Here is an 8,441-nt window from a genome sequence, read left to right as displayed (position 1 = left end):
GGAGGGCTTCCTGGGCAGTGGGGGCAGCACACATCAGCCGGCCGAGTGGGCAGCGAATTGGCCTCCTTGGTGCAAGAAGCTTTGAGGGTCCGGAAAGGGCATCGGGATTGAATGGGGGGGGGGGTCATGGTCAGGGGTGCCTCCCTGATGAGGCGAGACCTGAAGGATATCCCACCATGTGGTCCTGGACAGGTCACAACCTGCCCTTCCTGAGCCCATTTCCAAATCTGAATTAGGATCAGTGCCCCTCCCCCAAGGTTAGGATGAGAACACACTGAGCAAGGGGTGTGGGTGGTCAGTTACCGTGGCCTGTGGACCGGAGACCAGAGCAGCCTCAGGGAGGTACAGGGCTGGGGTGCTTGGGGGCCGCCCTGGAATCCCCTGGGGAGAACCATCTTCCCTCTTCTGTTCTCTTTCACTCTTTGACCTCATCACGGAGAAAGTCTCCATTGGTGCTCACGTGTCCCTAACACCTGTCCCAAGCCCAGCTGGCTCCATTTAAAGCCAAGAGAGCCTTCAACAGGGCATCCCCAGCTGGAATAAAATCCTGTGCGGGGCTGAGGGTGCCCCTGTGTGTCCCCTTCTACCTACAGCAAGTGCGGCTGGTTTTCCATTTACAGTAGTTATTTAAACTTTCCTTTAAAATAAACGCATTTAAGTTTTAAAAGACGAGTCTATTGAAAGAACACAAAATCAATAAATGATAGCACAGGGGAGATAGGTTCTAGAAGGCAGGCGGCATGCGGCCCTGGGTGGGGTGCGGCCGAAGGTCTCTGCACCTGGTCTTTCTGTGCCCCGTGCCACCTGGGGCGCATCGGGAAGCCCCAACTCACTCTGTGACCGCCCACCTCGGGGTCTCCAAGTCGCATCTGTCAAACTGGGCTAAAACACGCACACACGCATGCACACACACACACTCATGCACACACACCTCCTCTGTCGAGGTTGTCACGATCAGCGCAAGGATGAGTGGAAAAACGTGCCCCCGAGATGACAAAAAGCTAAGAGAAATCCACCTGACAAAATTGTCTTCAATATCTTCATTTTTTTAAATTACAGCTTCATTAATTCAGGTGTGTCTTCAGTTTATGAAAACCTAAGCTGACCCAAACCATTCACCATGGAATCACTTTATTCACTAAAGAACAAAAAAACCCTTGAAAACTTGAAAAAAAAACCAAAATGTTTAACAGCTCCAGTAACTACCACCACCCCATCCTTGCCACTGCGAGCCTCCCTTTGAGGGTTTCCTTAGTTCACGTTTCCGGAGCAACGGCTATGCTGGCAAAAGATGGGGTCGCGAGCCCCCAGCCTGCTGTGCTGTGGCTCCCAGAAGGAGGGCAGCCGTATTCACAAAATTCCATCCCACCTACTCAACCCAGACCAGCTCTGGGCAGCTCAGTGCACAGAGCTCAGAGGAGCCCCTTGTAGCGGGAGTTGCCTTGAACTGGAACTCTGGAGTGGGGCCTTGAGGGTACAGAGGAGTTTGCTTCACCATGAAACAGAGGGCATGGAAGGGCGGAGGGAAGAGCTCTGCGGAGCCTCAAAGGTGGAGAGGACCAGCTGTGGGGAGGGCTGAGGCCTTAGAGGGACAGGAGTGCAGGCTAGAGACAAGGTGGTGGGTGGTGGGCAGCCAGGCTCTCAGGGCCTTGAATGCTGACTGAAGTATCAAGTCTTTCCCCTAAGAGCAATGGGAAGCTCAGAAAGAGCTTTGTGGGGTTTTTTTGTTTTTTTGTGTTTTTTTTAAGAGCTTTGTTTTTTAATGAAAAATTTCAAAGTGAAAATTGGAGGAAATAATATAATGAACACCCATATACCCATCACCGAGATTTAGTAATTGGTAACATTTTTCCATACTTCATTGTTTTACTTTCGCCAAGCTATTTTAAAGTAAATCACAGATATGAGAACATTTCACCCCTGAAGTCTGACTTCAGCGTGACTCTCCAATAAATAAGGACACTTTCCTATATAACCACAACTCAGAGGTCCAGGAACACTAAGTTACAGTAACATTGTGATAGGTAATAATCAGACCACACGCATTTGTCCCCAAAATGTACCTTTGGTCAATGCGGGACGCTATCCAGGACCACACGCTGCATTTGGCTGTGATGTCCATTAAACCTCTTTCACCTAGAACGCCCTTCCTACTCTTCGACATTGGCCTGTGACGGGATCAGCTGTCCTGCAGAAAATTCTTCCTTCCAGATTTGTCTGTTGCTTCTTCGTGGTGTGTTTAACTAGCTCCCCCGTCCCCTGAATTTACTGTAAACTGGAAGTTAGTTGTAGTCTTCGTAGATGCGAGTGAAGCCTTTGGGGCAGGAATACCTAATAGGCGAGGCTCAGGAAGGGTTTTTAAACCGGGCAGGATGGTCAGATCCGCAGCGCTTCAGCTTTAACCTGCACACGCATCTCCCTGGGGTCTTATTAAAAAGCTGATTCTGGGGCTTCCCTGGTGGCACAGTGGTTGAGAGTCCGCCTGCTGATGCAGGGGACACGGGTTCGTGCCCCGGTCCGGGAGGATCCCACATGCCGCGGAGCGGCTGGGCCTGTGAGCCATGGCCGCTGAGCCAGCACCTACGGAACCTGTGCTCCGCAACGGGAGAGGCCACAACAGTGAGAGGCCCGCGTACCTACCGCAAAAAAAAAAAAAAAAAAAAAAAAAAAAAAAAAGCTGATTCTGATTCAGCAAGTCTGGTTCGGGAGGGAGGCCCTAGCTGCTGGTCCGAGGCCCATACTTTGAGGAGCTCAGAGAGAAGCTGCTCTGTGGAGGCGGGAGCCCAGGGAGGGCGTGGGAGGAGGGGGCATCTCTAGGGTCCGCGTGTGCTCAGCCCCTAGTGGTGGGCTGAGAGGGCAACATGGCATTGGATCTGAGATAGCAGAAGCTGTCACACTCTTGAGGTCTCTGGGGACACTCCAGGCTTGTCCCAAGATGTTGGAACATTCTAACCATCCAGGGGACTGGTACGGTGTGTCTGTAGCTTCAGGGTCTCAGACAGGGTGGGCTCCCAGATAGGGTGGTGTCCGCAGATGCCTCCCGTGTACTGAGCCCCTAAGTCTTGGCCTCAGGGCTCCTGAGGGCCTGGCCGGAGGCACTGAAGTGGGAGAGGAAGGAAGCGGAAGCAGGGAGCAGAGGAGGCCAAGGCTGTCGCCTCCCAGACGCGAGAGGGGCCTCGAGTAAACAGGAAGGCCTGGCGGCTCCACAGTGGGGGGGGCTTTGGAGGGGGGTGTGCAGAGCCCTACTGGACATGCGCAGCAGGCGAGCACAGGGCTTCCTTTCTGGCAAGCAGACCCAGAGAGGTTATGTGGCTTGCCCCAGGTCACACAGCGAGGCAGGGGCACAGGACTAGATCCTCGCCTGCCTCTCCAGCTTCTGCCCCCATCCTGGGGTTCTGGTGCAGGCTCTCCTGCCTCTGCTTCCCACTGTGGTTCTTGGGGTGCTGGACAGTCTCTCCCCTTCTTGGGCCTCAGTTTCTCTTCCTATAAACTCAGAGTCCCTACAACTCAGAGGTTCTAGAATCCTGGCCCAGTGGAATCCTTCTGCCTCCTAGGTGGTCTTCATGGGTTCTCTAGACCTTGGGCATCGTTGGGTTTTATCAAGAACGTCAACATCACCCAGGAGGCGGCAGGTACCAGGACCTTTCCTCGGGGAAAGAGAGGGAGACTTTGAGGGATTTCCCTCTTCTAGAATAGAGTCTGGCAGGACCACTGACCCTGGTCACCTCCCTGTATCCTTGGGGAGTCATTTGCCCTCTTCAGAAACCCTGTCCCTGGGCTCAGAATGCCCCCAACACCCACACCCTGGAGACTCAGAATCACAACATGTGAGACCCCAGGCTGTGTAGGCCAGTGGCTAAGTCCATTCATTCATTGCATGAGCACTTACTGAACGCCTGTCATGGGCCAGGCACTATGCTAAGCGATGGGGATTCAGCAGCAAACAAAGCAAGGCCCTTGCCCTCATGGAACTTCTGTTGTAAAGAGGGAGACAGACAGAATAAACAATATATAGTATGTCAGATGGGGACATGCGCCCAAGGTCCAATTGCTGGTGTGGGGAGAGGGCTATTTACAATGCGATGGAAAACCCGCACTGCCCGTGTGACATTTGATCTGCAACTTAAAGGATGAGGAGCAAGACCCGTGATTATCTAGGGGGACAGTGTTTCAGGGAGAGGGAACAGCAAGTGCAAAGGCCCTGAGGTGGGCACGTGCTTGGTACGTTCAAGGAACGGCAAGGATGCCAGCTGCAGTGGATTGAGCAAGTTGGGGAAGAGAAGAGGTCGAAGAGGGGACAGGGGTGGGGAACCTCGAGGGCCATTTAAGGGGCTCTGCCTTTTACACTGAGTGACATGGTTGCCTGCAGAGGGCACTGAGCAGAGGAGGGATGGAACTTGACTTGGTTTTAACGGATTCCCTTTACGGTGTACAGAATGGGCTGGGAGCCAAGGTGGAAGCAAGAAAGCCCACTGAGGCAGTGACTGCTATATTCCCAGAGGTGCTGGTGGTGACCAAAGTGGCAGTTGTAGGGTGGCGGGAACCCCACAAACAATGGGAATTTGGGGGGAGGAGACAACAGGATTTACTTATAGGTTGGATGAAGGGCATAACAGAGTCAAGGTCACCCTTAAGTCTTAAGCAACGAGAGGAGGGAGCTGTCATGGTCTGAGGTGGGGAGACTGAGGCAGGAACAGTTGGCAGAGGACGAATAGAGCCCAGTTTTGGATGTGTGACGTGTGAGTTGCTTATTAAGAGCCTGGAGCCTGGGAAAGAGTTCTGGCTAGAGACACAAAGCTGGGAGCCACCAGTATATGTATGGTATTTAAAGCTATTTGTCTGGGTTTCCCTGGTGGCTCAGTGGTTAAGAATCCACCTGCCAATGCAGGGGACACGGGTTCAAGCCCTGGTCCGGGAAGATCTCACATGCCACGGAGCAACAAACCCATGCGCCACAACTACTGAGCCTGCACTCTAGAGCCCGCGAGCCACAACTACTGAGCCTGCATGCCACAGCTACTGAAGCCTGCACACCTAGAGCCTGTGCTCTGCAACAAGAGAAGCCACCGCGATAAGAAGCCCGCGCACCACAATGAAGAGTAGCCCCCGCTCGCCGTAACTAGAGAAAGCCTGCGTGCAGCAAGACCAAAAATAAAAATAAATAAAATAAATAAGTAAGGACAGAGCTTGAGTTAGTGGTCTCCTGTTTGCCCTCCAGATGCTCGCTCCATCCCAATGGACACATCTACCTCCTCTCAGCCAAAAATAAATAAATACATTTAAAATAAATAACTAAATAAAGCTATTTGTCTGGATAAGGGCACCCAGAACAGTCCTTCTCAAACTTTAATGTGCACGTGAATGCCCTAAGGATACTGATGAAAGGCAGGCTCTGATTCAGCAGGTCTGGGGCAGGGCCTGAGAGAAGCTCCCAGGAGATACTAAGACTCCTGGCTGTCCAGTGGTTAAGACTCTGCACTTCCATTGCAGGGGGCGCAGGTTCGATCCCTGGTCAGGGAACTAAGATCCCACATGCCACATGGCGTGGCCAAAAAAAGAAAGAAAAAAAGAAGACTACACTTTGAGTAGCGAGCACCTAGGGAGTTATATTCTATGGCCAAGACCCATGGGTGGGCAATGAAATCAATAGGGTGGCTAGTGATCAGTATTTGAAAGAAAATGGAACAGGGTGGATGTACCTCATAAGGGTATATATACCTATATATAGGTTCACAAAATGTTTGTTTTAATTATTTGAGCCTGAATCCCAGGGTTTGTGCTGGGACATGACGTCATGGTCACAAAGATTTGAGAAAACCTGACTTGGGAGTGAGGGTAAACAGAGAAGGGAAGAGACCCAGCGTCCAAGCATGGGAGGATGGGGAGGGACCAGTGAAGAGACAGATAAGGTGACCAGGGAGGTGGATAAGTGACCAGGATGGAATGTTCTGGAAGCCAAGGGAGGAAAGACAGGCCCAGATTTGAATTATCCTCTGCTTCTCCTCAGCCCTGTTGTCCTGCACACCTGAGCCTCAGTTTCCTCCATTGTAAGATGGGGACATGACGGTCTCAGCCCGTTAAAGTGGCCGTGAGGTGGCACTTGGCACAGGGCAAGTGTGTGAGTGGTGCAGTGATTCTGACTGTTCTCCTGGGCTTTGAGCTCCCCCAGGCCAGCAGGCTGGCCTCCCGCTGCGCACAGGAAGAAACTGAGACCCAGAATATGTTAAAGTCTTGCCTGAAGCCACAAGAGCAGAGCCTGGATACCCTGTGGCTCCCAGACCAGTGCCCTCTTTCCCCTGTACCCACTTTTTCCCTTGCCCATGTGGATCTGGCCCTGTTCTTTTCGACAGCCACTGGCTCCAGGCCGGTGCTGGAGACGGACTGCCGCCTGGTTGGGGGAATCCCTGGGGGCCGCCTAAAATTCCTCCAGTGGCCAGTGGCCAGGGTACACGTGCTCCATCCCTTCCTGCAGCCCTGGCCTTCCCGGCCAGCCAGGGGGAGGAAGGAGTGGAATTCATGTACCTGCCCACGGTGGGGCCCAGGCACAGACGTCTGGCTACTGGCCACGTCTCTTTGGCGTATGGATAGGCAGGCGACACCTGAAAATATCTGTATCAGTCAGAGCCCCAGCAGGAAACAGATGGCACGCTCCAGTGGGATAATTTGAGAAGAGTTTGATGAACGGTCTGTTGACACAGGTGTGGGCAGGGTGGAGGGAAACCACAAGGGACAGTGCAGAAGCCCGGGGCTGGCAGCGGCCGTGGGCCATGACCATCCTTGGCCTGAAGGGCTTTGTGGAGAGGGCCAGGTCACGGCTGTGGCCTTCAGTGCAGGGAGGCCACCAATTTGCAGTGACCCTGCAGGGAAGGCACCAGAGGGACAAATCCTCCACCTCCTTCCCCTCTCTGAACTGTGCAGGGCTGAGAGGAGGTAGATGTGTCCATTGCGACGGAGCATGCATCCGGGGGGCAAACAGGAGACCGCTGACTCAAGGTCTGTCCCTGCCTGTAAGACAGTGTGACCGTGCAGCTTCCTGGGGACAGGCAGCCCAGTCCCGGCCTGGCCTCTTCCACTGGGAAGCAGGAGCGAGGCTTACCTCTCTGTGCCTCAGTTTCCCTATGCCTCCATGGCCCCAGCCCCTGCTTTACCTCCCAGAGCACTTCATGATTTCAAGGGTCCTGGTTCTGTGTTGGGGACACAGCGGTGCAGAGGCATCAAAAGCCCCTGCCCTCGAGGGGCTTCTAGTCGACTGGAGAGACCTACATAGCACGACTCACACAAGCGGGGGTGGGGGAGGCCCACGGTGCTGTGGGAGCTTCGGGGTGACCGCCTCTCCACCCCAGGGGGTCCCAATCTCTTCCTTCCTCCACCAGGTCTCTGGGGTCAGGGCTCCAGGCCCTCCTGTGCTGCCTATAGATTTCTCTTTCCCTGGAAGTTTGCTGCATGCTCTTCCTGTGTCCACCTGCAGCCTCTCCTGCTTTCAGGAGAAACCGGGTGGGTCTTGTTTACAACGTGGGAGGGGCCGGATTGTGCGGCATGAGGCTGGGAGGGAGGGAGGTTTGAGAAAGGCTTCCTATGGGGTCCCTGTTACGGCCTCAGATACCCCAGCGCCCATTCTGGACCACAATCCCCCTCACCCAGTGACATCTGTCCTCTCCAGATTCAACTCAGATGGGATCAGCAGGGAAGGAGCTGAGCTTGGAGCCAGGCAGTCCTGGGGTCTCCAGCCGGGGGTCTCCCAAACCTCAGGAGGCCTTGGGCTCCTCCTCTGTCAATGGTGTGACTTAGGGGTGGCTATGAGGATTCAGAGCTGATAAGGTGAACGCCTAGGGCGGGGCGGAGGGAGAGTTCAGCCCCAGGGAACTGGATTAACTAACTGTCCCTGGGGCACAGACGCTGGTAGGGGGGCCTGGGAAACCTCACCCAACCTTCCCCTACTGAAGCCACCCTTTGCCTCGTGGCACCCACCTCCCCATCTCCGTGGCTGCAGGAAAAGACAGAGGAGCTGCCACTCTCGGGCTGCCGCTTTGGGGTGGCCCCGTCCTCCCTGTCACGGCCTTCCTGGGCTGCTGGGCCGAGATGGGTCTCCTGTGAGCCCACACTCATGCCTGGCCGGGAATTGGCCATGCAGCCAGCCGCAGGGCTGGGCAAGAGAACCTTCCCTCCCCCCTGCCCCGTTCCCCACCCAAGGAGCCACACCCGCCCTTCCCACCCGGGGGTCAGCTCCTGCAGACACAAACACACTCCCGCTCTGCCCTCTGCTCCCTTCAGAGGCAGCCAGGGCTCCCACCTTCTCCTCCTTCCCTGGGCTTCAATTTCTCCATCTGTGACCAAGACAGTATAAAGAGAAAAAGTCCTGGCTCCATCCCCGCTGCGGGTCCCGCCAGCACACACCAAGATTTGTCTTCTCAAAGCCTGCTCCGCCAGCACCTTCTGCTCCA

This window comes from Neophocaena asiaeorientalis, unplaced genomic scaffold (genome assembly GCF_003031525.2).
Source record: "Neophocaena asiaeorientalis asiaeorientalis breed wild unplaced genomic scaffold, Neophocaena_asiaeorientalis_V1.1 scaffold78, whole genome shotgun sequence".
Classification (NCBI taxonomy): Eukaryota; Metazoa; Chordata; class Mammalia; order Artiodactyla; family Phocoenidae; genus Neophocaena; species Neophocaena asiaeorientalis.
The sequence above is the reverse complement of the archived record's forward strand: the minus strand, read 5'-3'. Positions refer to the sequence as shown.